A 10,087-nucleotide genomic window follows, 5' to 3' on the forward strand; every position below is an offset into this window, starting at 1 on the left:
AATATCCTGCACAGTGACCATAACATAGCTCCCTTAGACTTTGTAATGGTCTATCCCTAAGTTGCTAGGGCTAAATATCCTGGACAGTTGCTATACCATAGCTCCCTTAGACTTTGTGATGGTCCATCCCTAAGTTGCTAGAACTAAATATCCTGCACAGTGACTATACCATAGCTCCCCTAGAGTTTGTAATGGTCCTCCCTAGGTTGCTAGAACTAAATATCATGCACAGTGACCATACAATAGCTTCCCTAGACTTTGTAATGGTCCATCCCTAAGTTGCTGGAACTAAATATCCTGCACAATGACCATACCATAGCTCTCTTAGACTTTGTAATGGTCCATCCCTAAGTTGCTAGAACTAAATATCCTGCACCGTGACTATACCATAGCTCTCTTAGACTTTGTAATGGTCCATCCCTAAGTTGCTAGAACTAAATATCCTGCACAGTGACTATACCATAGCTGCCTTAGACTTTGTAATGGTCCATCCCTAAGTTGCTAGGACTAAATATCCTGCACAGTGACCATACCATAGCTCCCTTAGACTTTGTAATGGTCCATCCCTAAGTTGCTAGGACTAAACATCCTGCACAGTTGCTATACCATGGCTCCCTTAGACTTTGTAATGGTCCATCCCTAAGTTGCTAGAACTAAATATCATGCACAGTGACCATACAATAGCTTCCCTAGACTTTGTAATGGTCCATCCCTAAGTTGCTAGGACTAAATATCCTGCACAGTGACCATACCATAGCTCCCTTAGACTTTGTAATGGTCCATCCCTAAGTTGCTAGGACTAAATATCCTGCACAGTGACCATAACATAGCTTTCCTAGACTTTGTAATGGTCCATCCCTAAATTGCTAGGACTAAATATCCTGCACAGCGACTATACCATAGCTCCCCTAGACTTTGTAATGGTCCATCCCTAAGTTGCTAGGACTAAATATCCTGCACAGCGACTATACCATAGCTCCCCTAGACTTTGTAATGGTCCATCCCTAAGTTGCTAGAACTAAATATTCTGCACAGCGACTATACCATAGCTCCCCTAGACTTTGAAATGGTCCATCCCTAAGTTGCTAGGACTAAATATCCTGCACAGTGACCATACCATAGCGCCCTTAGACTTTGTAATGGTCTATCCCTAAGTTGCTAGTACTAAATATCCTGGACAGTGGCTATACCATAGCTCCCTCAGATTTTGTAATGGTCCTCCCTAAGTTACTAGAACTAAATATCCTGCACAGTGACCATACCATAGCTCCCTTAGACTTTGTAATGGTCCATCCCTAAGTTGCTAGAACTAAATATCCTGCACAGTGACTATACCATAGCTGCCTTAGACTTTGTAATGGTCCATCCCTAAGTTGCTAGGACTAAATATCCTGCACAGTGACCATACCATAGCTCCCTTAGACTTTGTAATGGTCCATCCCTAAGTTGCTAGGACTAAACATCCTGCACAGTTGCTATACCATGGCTCCCTTAGACTTTGTAATGGTCCATCCCTAAGTTGCTAGAACTAAATATCATGCACAGTGACCATACAATAGCTTCCCTAGACTTTGTAATGGTCCATCCCTAAGTTGCTAGGACTAAATATCCTGCACAGTGACCATACCATAGCTCCCTTAGACTTTGTAATGGTCCATCCCTAAGTTGCTAGGACTAAATATCCTGCACAGTGACCATAACATAGCTTTCCTAGACTTTGTAATGGTCCATCCCTAAATTGCTAGGACTAAATATCCTGCACAGCGACTATACCATAGCTCCCCTAGACTTTGTAATGGTCCATCCCTAAGTTGCTAGGACTAAATATCCTGCACAGCGACTATACCATAGCTCCCCTAGACTTTGTAATGGTCCATCCCTAAGTTGCTAGAACTAAATATTCTGCACAGCGACTATACCATAGCTCCCCTAGACTTTGAAATGGTCCATCCCTAAGTTGCTAGGACTAAATATCCTGCACAGTGACCATACCATAGCGCCCTTAGACTTTGTAATGGTCTATCCCTAAGTTGCTAGTACTAAATATCCTGGACAGTGGCTATACCATAGCTCCCTCAGATTTTGTAATGGTCCTCCCTAAGTTACTAGAACTAAATATCCTGCACAGTGACCATACCATAGCTCCCTTAGACTTTGTAATGGTCCATCCCGAAGTTGCTAGAACTAAATATCATGCACAGTGACCATACAATAGCTTCCCTAGACTTTGTAATGGTCCATCCCTAAGTTGCTAGGACTAAATATCCTGCACAGTGACCAAACCATAGCTCCCTTAGACTTTGTAATGGTCCATCCCTAAGTTGCTAGGACTAAATATCCTGCACCGTGACCATACCATAGCTTCCCTAGACTTTGTAATGGTCCATCCCTAAGTTGCTAGAACTAAATATCCTGCACAGTGACTATACCATAGCTGCCTTAGACTTTGTAATGGTCCATCCCTAAGTTGCTAGAACTAAATATCCTGCACAGTGACCATACCATAGCTCTCTTAGACTTTGTAGTGGTCCATCCCTAAGTTGCTAGAACTAAATATCCTGCACAGTGACTATACCATAGCTCTCTTAGACTTTGTAATGGTCCATCCCTAAGTTGCTAGAACTAAATATCCTGCACAGTGACTATACCATAGCTGCCTTAGACTTTGTAATGGTCCATCCCTAAGTTTCGAGGACTAAATATCCTGCACAGTGACCATACCATAGCTCCCCTAGACTTTGTAATGGTCCATCCCTAAGTTGCTAGAACTAAATATCCTGCACAGTGACTATACCATAGCTGCCTTAGACTATGTAATGGTCCATCCCTAAGTTGCCAGAACTAAATATCCTGCACAGTGACTATACCATAGCTCCCCTAGACTTTGCAATGGTCCTCCCTAGGTTGCTAGAACTAAATATCCTGCACAGTGACCATACCATAGCTTCCCTAGACTTTGTAATGATCCATTCCTAAGTTGCTAGAACTAAATATCCTGCACAGTGACCATACCATAGCTCCCCTAGACTTTGTAATGGTCCATCCCTAAGTTTCGAGGACTAAATATCCTGCACAGTGACCATACCATAGCTCCCCTAGACTTTGTAATGGTCCATCCCTAAGTTGCTAGAACTAAATATCCTGCACAGTGACTATACCATAGCTGCCTTAGACTATGTAATGGTCTATCCCTAAGTTGCTAGGACTAAATATCCTGCACAGCGACTATACCATAGCTCCCCTAGAGTTTGTAATGGTCCTCCCTAGGTTGCTAGAACTAAATATCCTGCACAGTGACCATACCATAGCTTCCCTAGACTTTGTAATGATCCATTCCTAAGTTGCTAGAACTAAATATCCTGCACAGTGACTATACCATAACTCCCCTAGACTTTGTAATGGTCCTCCCTAAGTTGCTAGAACTAAATATTCAGCACAGCGACTATGCCATAGCTCCCCTAGACTTTGTAATGGTTCATTCCTAAGTTGCTAGAACTGAATATTCTGCACAGTGACCATACCATAGCTTCCCTAGACTTTGTAATGGTCCATCCTTAAGTTACTAGGACTAGATATCCTGCACTGCGACTATACCATAGCTCCCCTAGACTTTGTAATGGTCCATCCCTAAGTTGCTAGGACTAAATATCCTGCACAGCGACTATACCATAGCTCCCCTAGACTTTGTAATGGTCCATCCCTAAGTTGCTAGGACTAAATATCCTGCACAGCGACTATACCATAGCTCCCCTAGATTTTGTAATGGTCCATCCCTAAGTTGCTAGGGCTAAATATCCTGGACAGTTGCTATACCATAGCTCCCTTAGACTTTGTAATGGTCCATCCCTAAGTTGCTAGAACTAAATATTCTGCACAGTGACTATACCATAGCTCCCCTAGAGTTTGTAATGATCCTCCCTAGGTTGCTAGAACTAAATATCATGCACAGTGACCATACAATAGCTTCCCTAGACTTTGTAATGGTCCATCCCTAAGTTGCTAGGACTAAATATCCTGCACAGTGACCAAACCATAGCTCCCTTAGACTTTGTAATGGTCCATCCCTAAGTTGCTAGGACTAAATATCCTGCACAGTGACCATACCATAGCTTCCCTAGACTTTGTAATGGTCCATCCCTAAATTGCTAGCACTAAATATCCTGCACAGTGACTATACCATAGCTCCCCTAGACTTTGTAATGGTCCATCCCTAAGTTGCTAGGACTAAATATCCTGCACAGTGGCTATACCATAGCTCCCTTAGATTTTGTAATGGTCCTCCCTAGGTTGCTAGAACTAAATATCCTGCACAGTGACCATACCATAGCTTCCCTAGATTTTGTAATGGTCCATCCCTAAGTTGCTAGAACTAAATATCCTGCACAGTGACTATACCATAGCTCCCTTAGATTTTGTAATGGTTCTCCCTAAGTTGCTAGGACTAAATATCCTGCACAGTGACTATACCATAACTCCCCTAGACTTTGTAATGGTCTTCCCTAAGTTGCTAGAACTAAATATTCTGCACAGTGACTATACCATAGCCCCCCTAGACTTTGTAATGGTCCATTCCTAAGTTGCTAGAACTGAATATTCTGCACAGTGACCATACCATAGCTTCCCTAGACTTTGTAATGGTCCATCCTTAAGTTACTAGGACTAAATATCCTGCACGGCGACTATACCATAGCTCCCCTAGACTTTGTAATGGTCCATCCCTAAGTTGCTAGAACTAAATATTCTGCACAGCTACTATACCATAGCTCCCATAGACTTTGTAATGGTCCATTACTAAGTTGCTAGGACTAAATATTCTGCACAGTGACCATACCATAGCTTCCCTGGACTTTGTAATGGCCCATCCCTAAGTTGCTAGGACTAAATATCCTGCACAGTGACCATACCATAGCTCCCTTAGACTTAGTAATGGTCCATCCCTAAGTTGCTAGAACTAAATATCCTGCACAGTGACTATACCATAGCTCTCTTAGACTTTGTAATGGTCCATCCCTAAGTTGCTAGGACTAAATATCCTGGACAGTGGCTATACCATAGCTCCCTCAGATTTTGTAATGGTTCTCCCTAAGTTGCTAGAACTAAATATCATGCACAGAGACCATACAATAGCTTCCCTAGACCTTGTAATGGTCCATCCCTAAGTTGCTAGGACTAAATATCCTGCACAGTGACCATACCATAGCTCCCTTAGACTTTGTAATGGTCCATCCCTAAGTTGCTAGGACTAAATATCCTGCACAGTGACCATACCATACCTTCCCTAGACTTTGTAATGGTCCATCCCTAAATTGCTAGAACTAAATATCCTACACAGTGACTATACCATAGCTCCCCTAGACTTTGTAATGGTCCATCCCTAAGTTGCTAGGACTAAATATCCTGCACAGTTGCTATACCATAGCTCCCTTAGATTTTGTAATGGTCCTCCCTAGGTTGCTAGAACTAAATATCCTGCACAGTGACTATACCATAGCTTCCCTAGTCTTTGTAATGGTCCATCCCTAAGTTGCTAGAACTATATATCCTGCACAGTGACCATACCATAGCTCTCTTAGACTTTGTAATGGTCCATCCCTAAGTTGCTAGAACTAAATATCCTGCACAGTGACTATACCATAGCTCTCTTAGACTTTGTAATGGTCCATCCCTAAGTTGCTAGAACTAAATATACTGCACAGTGACTATACCATAGCTGCCTTAGACTATGTAATGGTCCATCCCTAAGTTTCGAGGACAAAATATCCTGCACAGTGACCATACCATAGCTCCCCTAGACTTTGTAATGGTCCATCCCTAAGTTGCTAGAACTAAATATCTTGCACAGTGACTATACCATAGCTGCCTTAGACTATGTAATGGTCCATCCCTAAGTTGCCAGAACTAAATATTCTGCACAGCGACTATACCATAGCTCCCCTAGACTTTGTAATGGTTCATTCCTAAGTTGCTAGAACTGAATATTCTGCACAGTGACCATACCATAGCTTCCCTAGACTTTGTAATGGTCCATCCTTAAGTTACTAGGACTAAATATCCTGCACAGCGACTATACCATAGCTCCTCTAGACTTTGTAATGGTCCATCCCTAAGTTGCTAGAACTAAATATTCTGCACAGCGACTATACCATAGCTCCCATAGACTTTGTAATGATCCATTCCTAAGTTGTTAGGTCTAAATATTCTGCACAGTGACCATACCATAGCTTCCCTAGACTTTGTAATGGTCCATCCCTAAGTTGCTAGGACTAGATATCCTGCACAGCGACTATACCATAGCTCCCCTAGACTTTGTAATGGTCCATCCCTAAGTTGCTAGGACTAAATATCCTGCACAGCGACTATACCATAACTCCCCTAGACTTTGTAATGGTCCATCCCTAAGTTGCTAGAACTAAATATTCTGCACAGCGACTATACCATAGCTTCCCTAGACTTTGTAATGGTCTATCCCTAAGTTGCTAGGACTAAATACCCTGCACAGTGACCATACCATAGCTCCCTTAGACTTTGTAATGGTCTATCCCTAAGTTGCTAGGGCTAAATATCCTGGACAGTTGCTATAGCATAGCTCCCTTAGACTTTGTAATGGTCCATCCCTAAGTTGCTAGAACTAAATATGGTGCACAGTGACTGTACCAGAGCTCCCCTAGAGTTTGTAATGGTCCTCCCTAAGTTGCTAGAACTAAATATCATGCACAGTGACCATACAATAGCTTCCCTAGACTTTGTAATGGTCCATCCCTAAGTTGCTAGGACTAAATATTCTGCACAGTGACCATACCATAGCTCCCTTAGACTTTGTAATGGTCCATCCCTAAGTTGCTAGGACTAAATATCCTGCACAGTGACCATACTATAGCTTCCCTAGACTTTGTAATGGTCCATCCCTAAATTGCTAGAACTAAATATCCTGCACAGTGACTATACCATAGCTCCCCTAGACTTTGTAATGGTCCATCCCTAAGTTGCTAGGACTAAATATCCTGCACAGTGGCTATACCATAGCTCCCTTAGATTTTGTAATGGTCCTCCCTAGGTTGCTAGAACTAAATATCCTGCACAGTGACCATAACATAGCTTCCCTAGACTTTGTAATGGTCCATCCCTAAGTTGCTAGAACTAAATATCCTGCACAGTGACCATACCATAGCTCTCTTAGACTTTGTAATGGTCCATCCCTAAGTTGCTAGAACTAAATATCCTGCACAGTGACTATACCATAGCTCCCTTAGATTTTGTAATGGTTCTCCCTAAGTTGCTAGGACTAAATATCCTGCACAGTGACTATACCATAACTTCCCTAGACTTTGTAATGGTCTTCCGTAAGTTGCTAGAACTAAATATTCTGCACAGTGACTATACCATAGCCCCCCTAGACTTTGTAATGGTCCATTCCTAAGTTGCTAGAACTGAATATTCTGCACAGTGACCATACCATAGCTTCCCTAGACTTTGTAATGGTCCATCCTTAAGTTACTAGGACTAAATATCCTGCACGGCGACTATACCATAGCTCCCCTAGACTTTGTAATGGTCCATCCCTAAGTTGCTAGAACTAAATATTCTGCACAGCGACTATACCATAGCTCCCATAGACTTTGTAATGGTCCATTACTAAGTTGCTAGGACTAAATATTCTGCACAGTGACCATACCATAGCTTCCCTAGACTTTGTAATGGCCCATCCCTAAGTTGCTAGGACTAAATATCCTGCACAGTGACCATACCATAGCTCCCTTAGACTTAGTAATGGTCCATCCCTAAGTTGCTAGAACTAAATATCCTGCACAGTGACTATACCATAGCTCTCTTAGACTTTGTAATGGTCCATCCCTAAGTTGCTAGGACTAAATATCCTGGACAGTGGCTATACCATAGCTCCCTCAGATTTTGTAATGGTTCTCCCTAAGTTGCTAGAACTAAATATCCTGCACAGTGACCATACCATAGCTCCCTTGGACTTTGTAATGGTCCATCCCTAAGTTGCTAGAACTAAATATCATGCACAGAGACCATACAATAGCTTCCCTAGACTTTGTAATGGTCCATCCCTAATTTGCTAGGACTAAATATCCTGCACAGTGACCATACCATAGCTCCCTTTGACTTTGTAATGGTCCATCCCTAAGTTGCTAAGACTACATATCCTGCACAGTGACCATACCATACCTTCCCTAGACTTTGTAATGGTCCATCCCTAAATTGCTAGAACTAAATATCCTACACAGTGACTATACCATAGCTCCCCTAGACTTTGTAATGGTCCATCCCTAAGTTGCTAGGACTAAATATCATGCACAGTGGTTATACCATAGCTCCCCTAGACTTTGTAATGGTCCATCCCTAAGTTGCTAGAACTAAATATCCTGCACAGTGACCATACCATAGCTTCCCTAGACTTTATAATGGTCCATCCCTAAGTTGCTAGAACTATATATCCTGCACAGTGACCATACCATAGCTCTCTTAGACTTTGTAATGGTCCATCCCTAAGTTGCTAGAACTAAATATCCTGCACAGTGACTATACCATAGCTCTCTTAGACTTTGTAATGGTCCATCCCTAAGTTGCTAGAACTAAATATACTGCACAGTGACTATACCATAGCTGCCTTAGACTATGTAATGGTCCATCCCTAAGTTTCGAGGACAAAATATCCTGCACAGTGACCATACCATAGCTCCCCTAGACTTTGTAATGGTCCATCCCTAAGTTGCTAGAACTAAATATCTTGCACAGTGACTATACCATAGCTGCCTTAGACTATGTAATGGTCCATCCCTAAGTTGCCAGAACTAAATATTCTGCACAGCGACTATACCATAGCTCCCCTAGACTTTGTAATGGTTCATTCCTAAGTTGCTAGAACTGAATATTCTGCACAGTGACCATACCATAGCTTCCCTAGACTTTGTAATGGTCCATCCTTAAGTTACTAGGACTAAATATCCTGCACAGCGACTATACCATAGCTCCTCTAGACTTTGTAATGGTCCATCCCTAAGTTGCTAGAACTAAATATTCTGCACAGCGACTATACCATAGCTCCCATAGACTTTGTAATGATCCATTCCTAAGTTGTTAGGTCTAAATATTCTGCACAGCGACTATACCATAGCTCCCCTAGACTTTGTAATGGTCCATCCCTAAGTTGCTAGGACTAAATATCCTGCACAGCGACTATACCATATCTGCCCTAGACTTTTTAATGGTCCATCCCTAAGTTGCTAGAACTAAATATTCTGCACAGCGACTATACCATAGCTTCCCTATACTTTGTAATGGTCCATCCCTAAGTTGCTAGGACTAAATACCCTGCACAGTGACCATACCATAGCTCCCTTAGACTTTGTAATCGTCCATCCCTAAGTTGCTACGACTAGATATCCTGCACAGCGACTATACCATAGCTCCCCTAGACTTTGTAATGGTCCATCCCTAAGTTGCTAGGACTAAATATCCTGCACAGCGACTATACCATAGCTCCCCTAGACTTTGTAATGGTCCATCCCTAAGTTGCTAGGACTAAATATCCTGCACAGCGACTATACCATAGCTCCCCTAGACTTTGTAATGGTCCATCCCTAAGTTGCTAGAACTAAATATTCTGCACAGCGACTATACCATAGCTTCCCTAGACTTTGTAATGGTCCATCCCTAAGTTGCTAGGACTAAATATCCTGCACAGTGCCCATAACATTGCTCCCTTAGACTTTGTAATGGTCTATCCCTAAGTTGCTAGGGCTAAATATCCTGGACAGTTGCTATACCATAGCTCCCTTAGACTTTGTGATGATCCATTCCTAAGTTGCTAGAACTAAATATCCTGCACAGTGACTATACCATAGCTCCCCTAGAGTTTGTAATGGTCCTCCCTAGGTTGCTAGAACTAAATATCATGCACAGTGACCATACAATAGCTTCCCTAGACTTTGTAATGGTCCATCCCTAAGTTGCTGGAACTAAATATCCTGCACAATGACCATACCATAGCTCTCTTAGACTTTGTAATGGTCCATCCCTAAGTTGCTAGAACTAAATATACTGCACAGTGACTATACCATAGCTG

This window comes from Saccoglossus kowalevskii, chromosome 9 (genome assembly GCF_978046115.1).
Source record: "Saccoglossus kowalevskii chromosome 9, keSacKowa6.1, whole genome shotgun sequence".
Classification (NCBI taxonomy): domain Eukaryota; kingdom Metazoa; phylum Hemichordata; class Enteropneusta; family Harrimaniidae; genus Saccoglossus; species Saccoglossus kowalevskii.